At 38.2% G+C, this 14,619-nt stretch overlaps 1 protein-coding gene across 1 annotated transcript in view; it reads right to left on the bottom strand.

Annotated features, from left to right (window-relative positions):
* Positions 1-14,619, bottom strand: part of HS6ST3 (heparan sulfate 6-O-sulfotransferase 3) — a 271,118-nt gene that overhangs the window by 172,552 nt on the left and 83,947 nt on the right. The window lies entirely within an intron of this gene.

Consider the following 14,619-nt stretch of genomic DNA (forward strand, 5'->3'; position numbering starts at 1 on the left):
GAACAAGGTGAATTTTGCTTTTCCCTTTAAACTCCGTATTTGAAACAAGTAAAAGGAAACTGAAATAGCAACAATGAAACTTTTGAAGCCAGTATGTGAGGCAGAACCAAGGACCGACCCTACACTGAGAATGTTCCATGTATGACTTTCTAATGTGGAAAAACAAAGCAGCAAATCAATATGAAAAATCCAAGTAAATAATTTTTTTAGCAACCATAATGCCAGCTACCCCTTGTCCTTCTGAAATCTAACACAGCTATTCTTCAGCCAAAGGAAGATGCTGTATAAGACCAAAGATATTGTAATCTGCTTTTCTGTTCCTGACAGTGCCCAGTAGTGAAGACTGAAAGATCATAAAAATAGGCCAAGCTTGCAATGCTTTTTTCTTAGCACAGTGGAGATTTCAGTTCAGGGATTTCCTGATACAGAGATGGTATCTTTGTGTTTAATAACCTCAGCCGTTTTCTTCCTCCTTTTCTTTTTTTTTTAACACATGAAGACTTTTAGCAATACAGAAGCATTATCTTGCAAAAAATAAAATAAAAAAAAATAAATCAATATTTTGTTAATTAATGTGAAAAACTGTCTTAATGTGTTTATGTTGAACCTTTCACCTGCTGACATTTAAAAACTCCAAGTTCCTGTATTACAAAAGGTAATGAATATCACATCTCAGATAAACATTATTCAGCTAGAACATGGTTTTGCAAATGCTCAGAAGAACCCTTTTCCTTGAAAACCTAGATAAAAGAATTGGTGCAAGACAAGTACCAGTAGAATTTTTAATATACTGATTTCTTTCTTGCACCTTATTCCAGGTGATTGCTTGGAATACAATCTTAAGTGTTTCTTGCATATTAGATTCAGACTCATGCTAAGACTTCCACGTATGATGGCTACTTCTTAATTCTATACCAATGGTTTATCATTCTGCAAGCAATAAACAAGTAAGACATCCATGACTGCATGAACATGAAAGGACAGGACATCATGAGCAGTCCCAAAACTGCCATCAGAGAGATACAGGGGAGCTTGCAGAAAAGGAGGGAAAACATGCCATGGAAGCCACCAGTTCATTTTTAATTCTTCCTGTACAAGCAAAAAGCTGTTTCCCTGCTTGAACGGCATTTATTTTTACAGTAACTTGTAAGATTTCTTTTTTAAGATAGAAAATACAGGCTTTATGAAGTCAGAGCATTTGTTGAAGTTGTCATGTTAGTTCTGTGGCATCTTTACATTCCTTTTCCAAATTTTGAGAGGCTACAAAAATTGCATTTGTCAGAGACCCTACACACTGTTATTGTAAAACCATAGCCAAGTGCTAAGTAGTTACTATGATCAAGTAGCTTTCTGTTTACAATTTCATATGACAACATGCTTTTTAGTTCTCTCTCTTTAGTTCTCTCTGTGTTTGTCTGCAACAAGCATAAAAAAGGTCATAAAAAATGTTATGTAAAAAAACATTCCCATTCTCTCTGGAGTGGAATATCTGATGTTTCCAAAGTTCCCAAATGTGAATCATACCCTTTTTATTCTTTTTTCCCAGAAATATTAAGCATTTTTCATCACTTGATGAACAGTGTAAAAACCCAAAACCCACAGGGAAAACACCCATGAGTTTTTCTCAACAATAAAATGTATACAAATGGCAGACTTCAGCAAGATTTGAAAATGTCAAGAATCCTTTTAGGAAATTTAAGAATTAAAAACAAGTACAAGTAAAGCAATTCATTTCTCAAACACATTTAGATTAAATATTCCTCTTTGCACAGTATCTTTTCTATTTGATTGTGGCAAAGCGTTAATTAATCCAGCACAATGGATCATCTATTGCAGCATCACAAAAGTATCTTACACAATCATACTGTACATATGCTAACGTCTATGGTTTTTTTACAGGAGGAAAACCAGCACTGTCTAGATTTCTCAATTTCATATTGGGAAAATGAAAGCAATTAGCACCTACCCACTCAGCACTGCTACAGCCACACCTGCAGTTCTGGTTTCAATACTGGAGAGGGACCAGCAAAGGGCCACTGGTAAGATGAAGGGCCTGGAGGCTGGTCTTCTCTGATGAGAGGCTGTGAGAGCTGGGACTGTTCAGCTCCAGAGAAGAGAAGGCTTGGAAGGTTTAGAGGATCTCATACAAATAGGAGGAAGCCATCACTCCCTTCCCTGATACTTCCATCCCTACTAGTGGTTGACACTGGATACTTAGCAAAAGAATGTACCATCCTCTTTCACAGAGCAATTCCTTCCCTTGGCCCAAACCTCCAGGAACCTTTCATCTTCCTGTATATTGTGGCTCAGGGATTCCCAGTTCCCATCATCATCTTTAACAGACTTAGATGGAAGTATCCATCCTGAATTTGTCTAACTGCTTTTGAACTCATTCAAACTTTAAACTTCCACAACACTCTTGCAACAACCAACCCTGCAATATAATTATGCACATAATGATGAACTACTTCCCTTCATTTGTCTTAAAGCCACTGCTTGTTAATTTCACTGGATATGGCCTTGCTTTGGTACTTATGAGAAAAAGCAAATAACTGCTTCACCTCCTCCATGATATTAATGGTTTTTATACTTCACTCTTAATTCTTCTGAGTCATTCTTTTTCTAAATGGAAAAAATCTTTAAAGTCTCTTTACACAGAAATTGTTCCTTCTCTCTGATGCAAGACCTCTTGGACTCATATAAGAGCATGATGCTTTTCATTATGCTTTCTTCTCCTCTCATGATAATTTCCTAACATTATCAAAATTATGCTATTACACCCTTCTTGAGGGTGAGAGACAAGACCTGCACCCAAGCAAAAGCCATGCACTGCAACACAATGCATTATAGTTTTTCAAAAGCTGATGCTATCTGAAGTATTCTATTTTTATCCTAGGTCTTACAATCTAAACTTTTTCTACACGAAAGTATAAAACTGTTATGAGAAAGAACCCAGATTGAGAGAGAGAACATATTTGAGCTTCAATCCAATCAATAGACAGCTTTTTAAACAAACCTCAAAACAGAGTGAAGATGTTCCTCTGACAAATACCAGCCAAAAGGATCATAGAAGCTAATAAAAAGTCAATACCACCTTGAAGAAATTTATGTTTGTGCTGGACCATTTATTACCATTAAATGGTGTGCTGGCACATTGTTTTAAGTCAGCCATTAGCCTTGCCACACGCAAGCCTAGCTCTCCTCAGTCTCTTGACTTTGCCCACGTTCCACAGACAAAGAAACTGTTATCTGGATGACAAAACTAGCACAGCAACAACAGACACTACTAAACAACTAAAGCATGGCAGTATTATTCAATCTGTACTCCTCTGTGGAGTATCATGCTCCGTGGGCAAAATCAGGCTATAAATTTTAGAAGTATTTTTCTTTTCTTGAAGGCTTCAGTCTTTCTCTTTCTGTACCAAACTGCATAATCTTTATGTTTTGGAATGGATCTCTCTAGCAGCCAGTTTACATTCTACCTCCATGGATATTTCTTCAGCCACTTCCTCCAGATGGCTTCACTGCAGGTCTCAGAAATATTCCTTCTGAACTTTTTCAAGCCTGGTCCAGAGATGATAATCTGAGCAGCTCCATCCTCAGCACATCTCATGTGCACCATCTCTCAGAACTCCTGTGAGCTCATGGCACGCGGCAGTCACCATCTGCACAGAATTAAACGAGCTCTGTGCTAAGATAGAGCAGCGTATTTTGCAAGCACTCCTGCTTCTTTGGAGTCTCCAGCACTTTCCTCAAACCACAGAAGGAGGACTGTATTGCCTCTTGAGACAGCAGGAAAAAGGACAAGTAAGCACTTCAGAGAAGAACTCGGAATGAGGAATATTACCAAAATAAATACATAGGACAGAAAGAAAAACAAAAAAAAAAAGATGGAAAGGGAACGCAAAATTGCATTGGAAAGAGCATGAAAAGAACTAGAGCAGAGAAGATGGGATACAAGATGATAAGCTTGCAAAAAACATAGAAAAAAGACATAGATATGAACGTTTATAGTCCAGAGTATAAAATCAGGGAGAAAAAAGAAAGTTATCACAGGCCCTCCTGAGAAAAGGGTTATGAGTGGGATTATGCTGACTGGAGTGTAATTCTTCATGAAGTCAGCTCTGTTCTACCAGGAGGTTTGCATTCTCCATTGATCTCTCTGGGATTGTCTATCATTTTCCAGCAATGGTATCTAAATAAGGGAGATTCTCCTGACTTGGCTACAATAAGTAAATGCCTGAGTGAGGTCACTGTAAACACCACTCTATTGTCAGTTCAGCTCTCTACCATATTCTAAGAGAAAATCTAAAGACATGGCATTCTCTGTGTCCTGACAAACATGCCTGCTGCAAAAAAACCCTGAAACACCATAGATGATCCATTAAGGGGAAGGAAGGTAGAATCCACAGAGATTCAGCATATTCTGACTTTTAAATCTGGACATCTAGAATGCTGAAACACAAAAAGGATGCTAAAGTTTCAAGTCCACCACTCAAAGATCAAATATAAGAAAAGAAACCCTACTTAAGCAATGTTATCATCTCTTTGTTAAATGCACTATGTAATTACATGATCATATATTCTTCTTTTCCATTAAATTACAAAAAAGGATAGATGAATCTGACAATGTCAGTAATATTCAGCTACAAAATCAGCCATATGGATCTCTTTATTTCTGCTGTCACAAAAGTTAGATAGTGAGTAATGACTGAGACAGAAGACTTGAGATGAAAAGCAGATTCAGGGTGGTTTATACTCTCCAGAACTGGAAAACTGTATGTGATCTCTAACATTGTTGTGTGATCCCTGTATGATGTTGATCAAGGCTCCTCTCTAAAGATAATCATGAAGATCCAAGCTCTTCTCCACCAGAAGTCAGGTCTCTACATCAGATGATCCAGTAGTCTCCATGAGATGCATTTCTACATCTTCACTACACCCAGCACAACTGCTTCAAGTCTGATGTATTATTCAATAAATCCAAATAGCTGTAACTGCCATTGATACAAAAACACAGCAAGATATCACTAAATAAAAATGTTCAGCTACAGAGTTTCCAAATTCTTCTGGCCAAAATTATTTATTACAATCCCTGTGCCTTATTCCCTCACATGTGTGCAGTGATTACAGCACCACCTCATGCACATGGATGCTCTAAAGATTGTCTGCAAAGATCTAAGAGGTTGCTATAATCAGGGATGAGATGGTGTTTTTTCTAATGTGCCTTTGATAACCTGACATCCTACAGAGAGGGCTACAAAGAACAGCTCAGGGAAATGAAAAGATTCTATCTGCTGCAGGATGCATCTGTCGTACATAAATGACGCACAAGAATGCACAATGAACATGAGCATACAGCAAGTGCCTGTTCCCTCAACAAGACTAACCCTCTGGGATAAATGAGATGGGAATTTTTGCTGTTGACAAGATGCTTGGGGAGTCTTCATATTTTCAAGAATGATTTCTTAAAATGTTTTAAAACTTATTTTCCACTAAAAAGAATAATAAAGAATCATATCTGTGCTTCTAAATACCCACTATAAACAAGGTAAAAAGTGAAAAAAATTACCAATCTATCATTTCTGATAAGAAGAAAACTGTAATTCCTTACTTACCTGCAGAGGGGAGAAAAAACCCAAAATGGATTTCTAAGTATGAGCAATTCAGACTGATTTCATGTCTCCCTAACCCACGGAAGTCATCCACAAGTGAAAAAAAGTCTGTTATAAAACCAAATGAATGGCTCTTTAAATAGAACACTGCATGGCTTAAGCACCTACGTTTCATGAAAATAAATAATTCCTTCAGTGATTGAAGACTTTTTATTACTTTTTGAGAACTACAGATACCCAACTCCACCAAAGTGAATACACAACACAGTGAGTCATCTGAGAAACAAATTAGTTCCATTTAATTCTTCAAGGTTACTTTATAAATTAAGTCTAATGAAATGTCTGAGTCATTAATGCTAGAAATGTCAAAGGAATACATTCTGTTTATAAATTTTCGTGATTTTGAGTTATATGAAAGTGTGTCCAGTTTTCTGGGTTTTTTTCAGAAGTTGCTTCCAAAGTGTCTGCAAAGCAGGTGATCACAGAAGTGTGTGTGCTGTATTTTGAAAGACATTAATAATTTCAATGCTCTGACTAGGATAAAAAAACAGTCACATAAACTTGTGTTTCTTAGGGCAGCATGAGTGTAACCAATGACAGATCCAAGAACAGAGACCTTAAACGTCATGTGTGCATGAATGCTGTGTAACTTTACAAATAACAAACAGTACTTGAAAAACAGATTATCTGAAGATGGTTACCCCCTAACTTTTGCTTTCTGAGAAGCGTCATGATCTTTCTCAAACCTGGACTGCACAGCGTTTGCACGGAGGAAGGGGAGAATACACTCCCCAACTTCCAAATCACGCTTCCCATTTGGAAGTGGGCATCGCCTCCTCTACTCCATATGGAAGTAAGAGCGACTCAAAGCACTCGTGCCACATGTAGCTAGGTCAGACGGCTGGTTATGATTAAATTCTGCCTCAGCTTACTGACCTGAATAAATTCTAAGACATACGGAACAAGATGATAAATTCTCACCCAAGAATGCCAACCGCTTTCTCTAATAGCTGGATGATGTAGAGTGATTCAGTGTTACTCCTGGGACTCTTTTAAAAGATAATCTTAGTCATTGCTTGTGTGTTGATTTGGACAGAGTAACTCACAAATTTACCGCTGGGATTGTGAAAGGCACCAGAAATATTTGTGATAAATGACTGTAAAGGAAAAGTAACCTCAGAAAGCCTCGCAAAGTATTCTCTCCTATTCAAAACTACCTTGTTAATTTTACTTTAAAATATTTTACTCAATGTCATGGACAATTTATTTTATGCCCCAGAGAATGTGCCTGTGATAGTGACTAATTCCCCTGTAAATATCAGGTGATCCTGGTTCAGCATTTCACAGCACAGAATTATTCTGAAGACTAAAAAAATAGTCTTTCCAGACTTCTATTCCTTAATCTCTTTCCAATATGTACTATGCCATCTGCCATCACTAAAGCACAGTAATTCACTTTTGAATACATAAAGAAGTTTGAGCCCAGCACGTATTCAGATCATTATCCATTTCTTCATTTATTCTTATTTGATGGATCTATTTTTTTGAAGGTATCCTGATTTTTCCTTAAGCATACTACTGGCTGGGCTCTCTTTAAGAAGCATTAGGATGCAGCTTACCAGAATCTAACATTTTTCCCTTGAGTCTAACACATATTACACAAATAAAACAGTCTCATTAATACCTTTTTACTCTGTTATACAGATATATATATGTGTGTGTGTGTGTGTCTATGTATGTATATATTTCAGAAGTGGCATAGAATCCCAGTGATACTGGGATGTAAAGATGAAATGTTGACATCTGCTTAAAAGATTTCAATACAAAAACTGAGATGATTTGTAGCACGTCCACTTCCACTTAATCTATTCAATTACTTCCATAAGGTAGTTATGAACATAAGGTACTAAAATAATTTGAAGATTGCATCTTCTATTATATACTACTGACTAGATAAATTAGCACTAAATATCAGTGACTAATACTGCTGGGACAAACTTCGTAATTAAAAGGATTGAAAAATGGAAGCATTAGCATTTCCTATATTCTGGTATTCATGCAGTTGTTAATATACTTTTGCTTTTACATGTAAAAGACGAATGAGTCAGGAGTCTCCTGGCATCCAGGAGAGCCAACCCTGTCCTGGTGGGCATCAGGCACAGCATGGCGAGCCAGGAAAGGGAGGGGATTGTCCCACTCTGCTCTAAGCTGGGGCAGCCTCACCTCAAGTGGTGGGGACAGTTTTGGGTGCCACAATGTAAGAAAGACACAAAGCTATCAGAGAGCATCCAGAAGAGGGCAATAAGGTGAAGGGGCTGGAGGGGAAGCAGTATGAGGAGTGGCGGAGGTCACTTGGTCTGTTTAGCCTGGAGAAGAGAAGCCTGAGGGGGGACTTCACTGTGGTCTTCAACATCCTCATGAAGGAGGGGCAGACATTGATTTCTTCTCTGTGATGAGCAGTGACAGGACTCAAGGAGACAGCATCAAGCTGAGTCAGAGGATGTTTAGTTTGGATTCAGGAGAGTTTTTCACTCGAACGGTTGTTGAGCACTGGAAAAGGTTCCCCAGGGAAGTGGTCACAGCACCAAGCCTGTCTGAATTCAAGTTTGGAACATGCTGCCAATATGGTGTGATTATTGGGGTATCTGACAAAGGGCCAGGAGTTGGACTTGATGATCCTGATGGGTCCCTTCCAACTCAGCATATTTTATGATTCTATGAACACTAAATGCAACATACACAGATTAGGAAAATAATCAGAAATTCTATAGCAGGTAGATACAAAGAAGCATTTAGTGGACTTTGGTGCACAAATCAAGAGTGTGATGCCACCTTCACCCCTCATATCCCTGTAACACAGTTCCTAAATTTACTGTTCCTATGGTCTTTCAACATACCAGTTTGCTAATTATCTCTAGGGTATGTTGTGCATGGGTCCAGTTGTTTCCAGAACTGAGCAGCTGGCTACCCATCTGATTAAACCAGATTTGAAGCCAGGAAACTACAGAAAGCAATGCAAGGGTTCCCTGAGAAGCCAATCACAACATCCTACTAAATACCAAATTCACATGAGCATCCCCAGACCAGAACTAATAATTTTCTCTTTAAAACTGTGTTTCTAGAAGAAAAGCTTCCTCACTTACTAGCCTCCCATGCTCACCTCTACCCACAGGCTGCATCTTACTGCTCTGAACAGCTCTGCACAACCCCAGGTTAGACTGAAAAGGCCAACTTTCCCCAGTACTCTTGAACCTAGGCTAACAAAGCCAAAAACTACAGGAGAAGGGGGTGTTCCAGGCATAACAGGTTGGGGCAGGATAGGTCCTGCAAGCGTGACCTGTGAAAGAGAAGGTCAGGGACTGCCCTGTGCTGGTCACAGCCATGTCAGCAGCTGACAAAACAGACCCATCACCTACCAAAACTCTTCATCTTATCTCGTGATACTGGAATGAGAAATTACAAAAAATCAGCAATATTTTCCCAGTTCATGACTGGTTTTGCTCATGATGAATAGGAAAAGGCTCTCCTTTAGTGTGTTCATCTGCACCTTGGAGGATGTTCAGCTTCTGTGCTTGCAGAATTGTATGAAGTGAGATGAGAAGAAAACTTTTCTTCAAGGCTTTGATGGATGACATTAGGTTATGGAGTCAGAACACCAAATTACTGTTATAAGTGCCATCCATTTCTGAATTAATTTAGATACTCTTGTAAGTTTCCTCATATAAATTACATACTTTTGGATAGTAAGAAATACAGCAACCAGCCTGTGGAACAGTGGCACAGGAATTTACTGTGCTGTTACATGAAAGGTACTGAGGATACCAATTCCTCACGTTTCTGGGCACAGAGTGAATCTCCATTTAAGATCCATAAGGAACCACAGGGACTCATAACCTTCCACACAATATGTCATACACAAAATTTTCCACTCAGCTACAGTTCTCCACAGCTGGTCTTCCACTTTTATCCTTTCAAGACAAGTTGAAAAATATGAATTCAGTATAACAAAAGTCCAAAGCTCTCCACCTCCTGGTTTAACATTTCTATCAAATAACAAGCACTGTGTTCATTTCCACCTGTTCTTTTCCGTAAGTCTTCCACTTCTACATTTCCTCTACGCCATTTTTAAAAGCTTTATTTTCTGCAAACTTTCCTTCACAATGTATCTGGGTAGAGAGGCTGGAGATTAAACTCACCTCCTCTCCTAAATATTTTTAATATTGTTCTGACCGGTACCAAGTGCAGCAACAGCATTTTCAGGCTCCTATCACAATGATTTCCAGACCTCTTTTTCTGAGTGCTAATGGGTAATTTACAGCCCATCACTGGGTTAGCAGCAACATTTTTATCCCTTTTACGCTTCTTTGAATTTATTACTACAATTTGATTTCTTGCATTATTGCACAGTCACTGAGTATCATGAGATTCTTCAGTAATTCTTTGGTTTTAATTTAATGCTTTAATTATTTGATGCTACAGAATTATATCTTTTTTTATGACTATTTGTCATTTTTCCAGATTCAGAAATATATTGAATAGTATATATTCAATGAGATTCCAGTTAGATCCCAACCATAATCTGCTGCCATATTTGTGGTAACCCTCCCCCAACAAAGAAATATCATGTTAACTCCACACACTGTCTCACTGCCAAACTGAGTTTACTAACAAAACTTAGCTCTACATACTCCTACTCAATGAAATAATGATGCTGTCTCCAACATCCAAAAGCCTCAAAGAAATTAATAACTGGAAAAATGGAAATCAGAATGTCTAAAAGATGAGGGAAGACAAGGGATGACTGGGACTCCTCAAAGCTCTTCAGTTGATCATCCTGCTTTCTCAAAGCTCTTTCTCAGACACGAGTTAATACTCCAGACAGCATCTATATGAACAACTGGGTATTGCTTTGAGAAGGTGTCAATCTTCATGCTGAAATACTTGGGTTAAACTGGAATGTCATGACTAGATCTAACCCAGCAGCAAGAGCAATGATTTTCCTCTACTCCTACTCACAAAATCCTCTGGCATCAATTCTAGCACGTCTTTTCATAGGCTGATTCAACTCACTAGCCAGAAGGGGGTTTTATTTATTTCCCTAGCTTAGTTTCTTTCAATGCTACTGAGTTTAACTCTTAGGCAAAGCGGTGTGGTGAACATTAGAGACTGAATGGGAGCACAGCCCCTACTTCCTTTCAGATGAATTCTTCCCATCCCACACAGCCCCACACCATCAAGGCAGGGGACAGAGCAAGTGGCAAGAGCAAGGTTCTCTCTCCCTCTCCCATGACATATTAGATTTTACCTCCAACTCAAAAGACAAATATACTCACCCAAAACCAAAAGTTTCCTTTTTAGACTGAGCCTTCACTGAATTACCAGAAAATAAATGAGAAATGATTTTAAAATCTTATTAATAAATGTCAAGATCCTATCTTCATATCTAGAATTACTACATCAAATTAGTCATCACCAAATTATCATTTATTCCTCTAGGAAATATTAAGATTAATTGCTTGTAAATTCCCAAAGACACAGAATACTAATAATATCACTACTAATGTGTATTTACTTTAATTAATCTGTAAACAAGCCTCTTGGTCTTGAGACTGAAATGTCCACTTAGTGTCCTAGGGAAACTCTTACAAGGTATTGTGATCAGAGTATTATTTTTCTATCAGTATTATAATAATTATTAATACTATTATTATTTTAATAATAGTAATAAATAAAATAATAGCAATAATAGTAATTATAACAAATAACATTGTTATAATAAATAATTATTATAAAATATATAAATATATTATTATCATTATTATTATTATTATAATAACAATTCTTGGCTATGACTTAGTGCCTCAGATCTGGGCTTTTCAAAGTGAATTCATACTCATCATACAATCTGATCATAGCAAGAGTTAGATGGAGGAAAAGTTTAGAGTGTTTAGGGCTTCTAGAAGAAGTAATTTTTTCATTTGAGTGAATGCATTCCACATCTAATTCTTCTCCAGAACCATCATCTGACGCTTGTCAGTTAAAACCACGGTATCAGATACCCCAATCCCAAATTCATTGCATCCTTATCAGGTGGGACACAGAAAAATGTGCTCAAAACCTGAGTGACTGTGCTCCAGCTTTCTAGTGCAGCTGTCCAAGCATTAGCTGCCTTCTGCTACTCCATGACATTGTGTTAGTGACATTCAGTGGCTCATGCCACTCCAAGGTGTGCAAGTTAAGTAACCACTAATTCATCCTGCTCTCAGCAACCAGGCTCTGGTGCAGCTAAATCTCCCAGAAACGTGCAGTCAATTGTTATTAGATTATTAGTAGAGCCTCTCTGACCTTTGCTGTCTTGAAATTAAGCTGCTCAGGGACTGAAATAAGCATCTCATTTAGGTGCACAGTAGTAATTTCATCTGAAAGTATAATGCCTGTAAGCCATTTATAAGTATTTTCTAAGGTATCTGAGACTGTTACTTAGTAGTTGACATTTCCAAATTACACACTTCCTGAACTATTCCATATGGGGTAAAATGGCATCTAATTTAGCTTCTCATTCTCTTAGCTACATGGAACTTACCTTCCTTAATGTTATAAAACTTAGTGCACACATTATTCAATCCATCTTTTAGGGAGTTAAGTGTTTCGCTCAAATACCTACAACAACTGTTTTGTCCACAACAGGCAGCAGTGTCCAAAAAAAAATTATTTAACTGCTGAAGCCCATTAATGTGTCTCTCATCTGTGCATATGCAGATTTGCTGGAAGTAGAAATTGTTTACTATTTTTCTACAGCCTTTAAATTTGCGGTAGCTTCTATCACCCTACTGCATCTGATCACCAGGGTTTTAGGAGTCATTTAATCTGGAGATAACACTTGGTTCAAGTGCACCTATGTAAGTAAAATGTTAGAGAAATGCAGTACTTTGACACTTAGCTAGTTTTTACCAAACTTCAACGGAAATAGTGTAAAAAATTTCCCAAATCCCTGCAATAGACATTAGGGACTATATGAAGGGAAATTAATAGCCTGTTTCATCTATAAAATGACGAAATATTATTAACCACATTAATTTAAGACTTGGTTTATGACCTACCTTCTTGAATTATACTGTCATTTTGTGTTTTCATCTTGTGTTGCCACCACTGTAATATGAGAATCTTTAAAATAAAAAGAGGAGTCTAAGGAATGATGCAACACCTTAAGAAGGCCATCATGATCTTCTTAAGAGAGTGTGAAATCTCTTTTAGGGATCTGAAGCAGTAAGTGGTATGATGCTGTTAAGTGAACTCTCCTAGACTTTGTTCCCCATTTCTCTTGCATAGAGGAAGGAGGACATGGAGGCTTTTTTCCTGATGTTTTCTAATGACTGCTTCATCCTGCTCAACAACTGAGCTTCACTGATTCTGGAGAGAGCACAACAGTCTCCTTCATCCATGAGCTGTGATGCTGGTAACTCATAACAGGTAAGGAGACTCTGCACCACTCAACCAGAAGATGACACTAACATGGCCAAGCTCAGTTTTGGACAAATAGATCATAAAGTCCTTCAACAGAAACAGATAGGGGTGAAAGGGTAAAGAAAAATACAAATACTTTTGTCCTCATAGTAGATCAAAACAGAAACCTATACTGCTGCTATTCCAAGGAACATAAGGAAGGTAAGAGTAAAAATATCTGTAGGTGCTGCATAACTGCCCTCCTTCTCCCATAAAACAATTAAAATAAGTCACAACTGCCTTGCTCCCTCCTCCTACACATCCCAGGAAGGGACTTTACGGGGTGGCATGGAGAGCAGAACAGTTTTAAAGCTTGGACTTACATGAACCAGGACCATCTCATCCAGTCCTAAACCACAACAGGAATTGCACCCAGCCATCTGTACTCTCTACCCACTTGCCACAACCTCTGACATGCAAATGCAGCACCCTGTTGTTCATATTAGCAAGATCAGAAAGTAATTTGCCTTGTAGTCAAGACTGAAAGAGATGAAACTGCTTTCTGCTCTCATAATGAACCGGTCAGTAACTCCAAGACTTGTACTTAACGACTGGCAAGGGTAGATGGCCAAAGGCCTCAATGCATATGAAACTTGGCAGAAGGCCAACAGACATGCGGTCCCATCCACAGGGCAGACTGCAGGAAGGAAAAATAAAATCAGGAGGACTAGTGGATCCGAGATTTGGAAGAACAGTAAGAGTAAAATCAGATCATCTTTGCCTGACACATTCCCTAATTGAGATTTAGATGTATGCAAAACAGGTGTGTAGTTAAATATACATGAATTAATAAAGATGCTTCCTGCCATTTGAAGTGGCACTACAGCATCTGTCCCACCTCCTGCCTGAGGCTCGAGAGTGACCTAGAACCATTAGACACACTGGACTGTGGGGAGGAATACTCAGCTATACAGTTAGCTTGGCAGACATTTCCAAGTATCTCTCTTGTTGACAAACCAGTAAAACGTACTTGATGTAAGTAATTAACTATTTCTCCCTGGCGTCTCTTACAGTGTAACTGTAATGCAGAGATGGCAGTGAACAGATGTTGCAGGAACCAGCAAATGCTGAGGCTTAAGTAAGTGTTCAGTAATATTCTCATACTCAACTACAGTGGAACACAGAAGTCTATGAACCGCCCATGTCCAACAGGACAACTCCTACAAATGCATTTCCAGAACCAAGACAGAGAGTTTGTGAAGCCTGCAAGGACAGTGAGGTCAATGAAGTAGGAAGAAATTTCCCTGTAGCCTAGAGATCACGTCTTTATGATCACTAAACCTACAGTATTGAGCCAAATCTACCCTAGTGCTCTAACAGAAAAAAAGAATCAGAAATCAAAACTGAAACTTAACGTGGAATAGAATCATAACATTATTTAGGTTGGTAAAGACTTTTAAGATTGAATCCAACTGCAATGATCCTGCACAAAACTGCAAAATCCAAAACCGTCTTGAAAGGTTAACAAATAATGCCAAAACAGCAATTCTTTTGACTCCTC

The sequence above is a fragment of the Cyanistes caeruleus genome, chromosome 3 (genome assembly GCF_971803275.1).
Source record: "Cyanistes caeruleus chromosome 3, bCyaCae1.hap1.1, whole genome shotgun sequence".
NCBI classification, from domain to species: Eukaryota; Metazoa; Chordata; class Aves; order Passeriformes; family Paridae; genus Cyanistes; species Cyanistes caeruleus.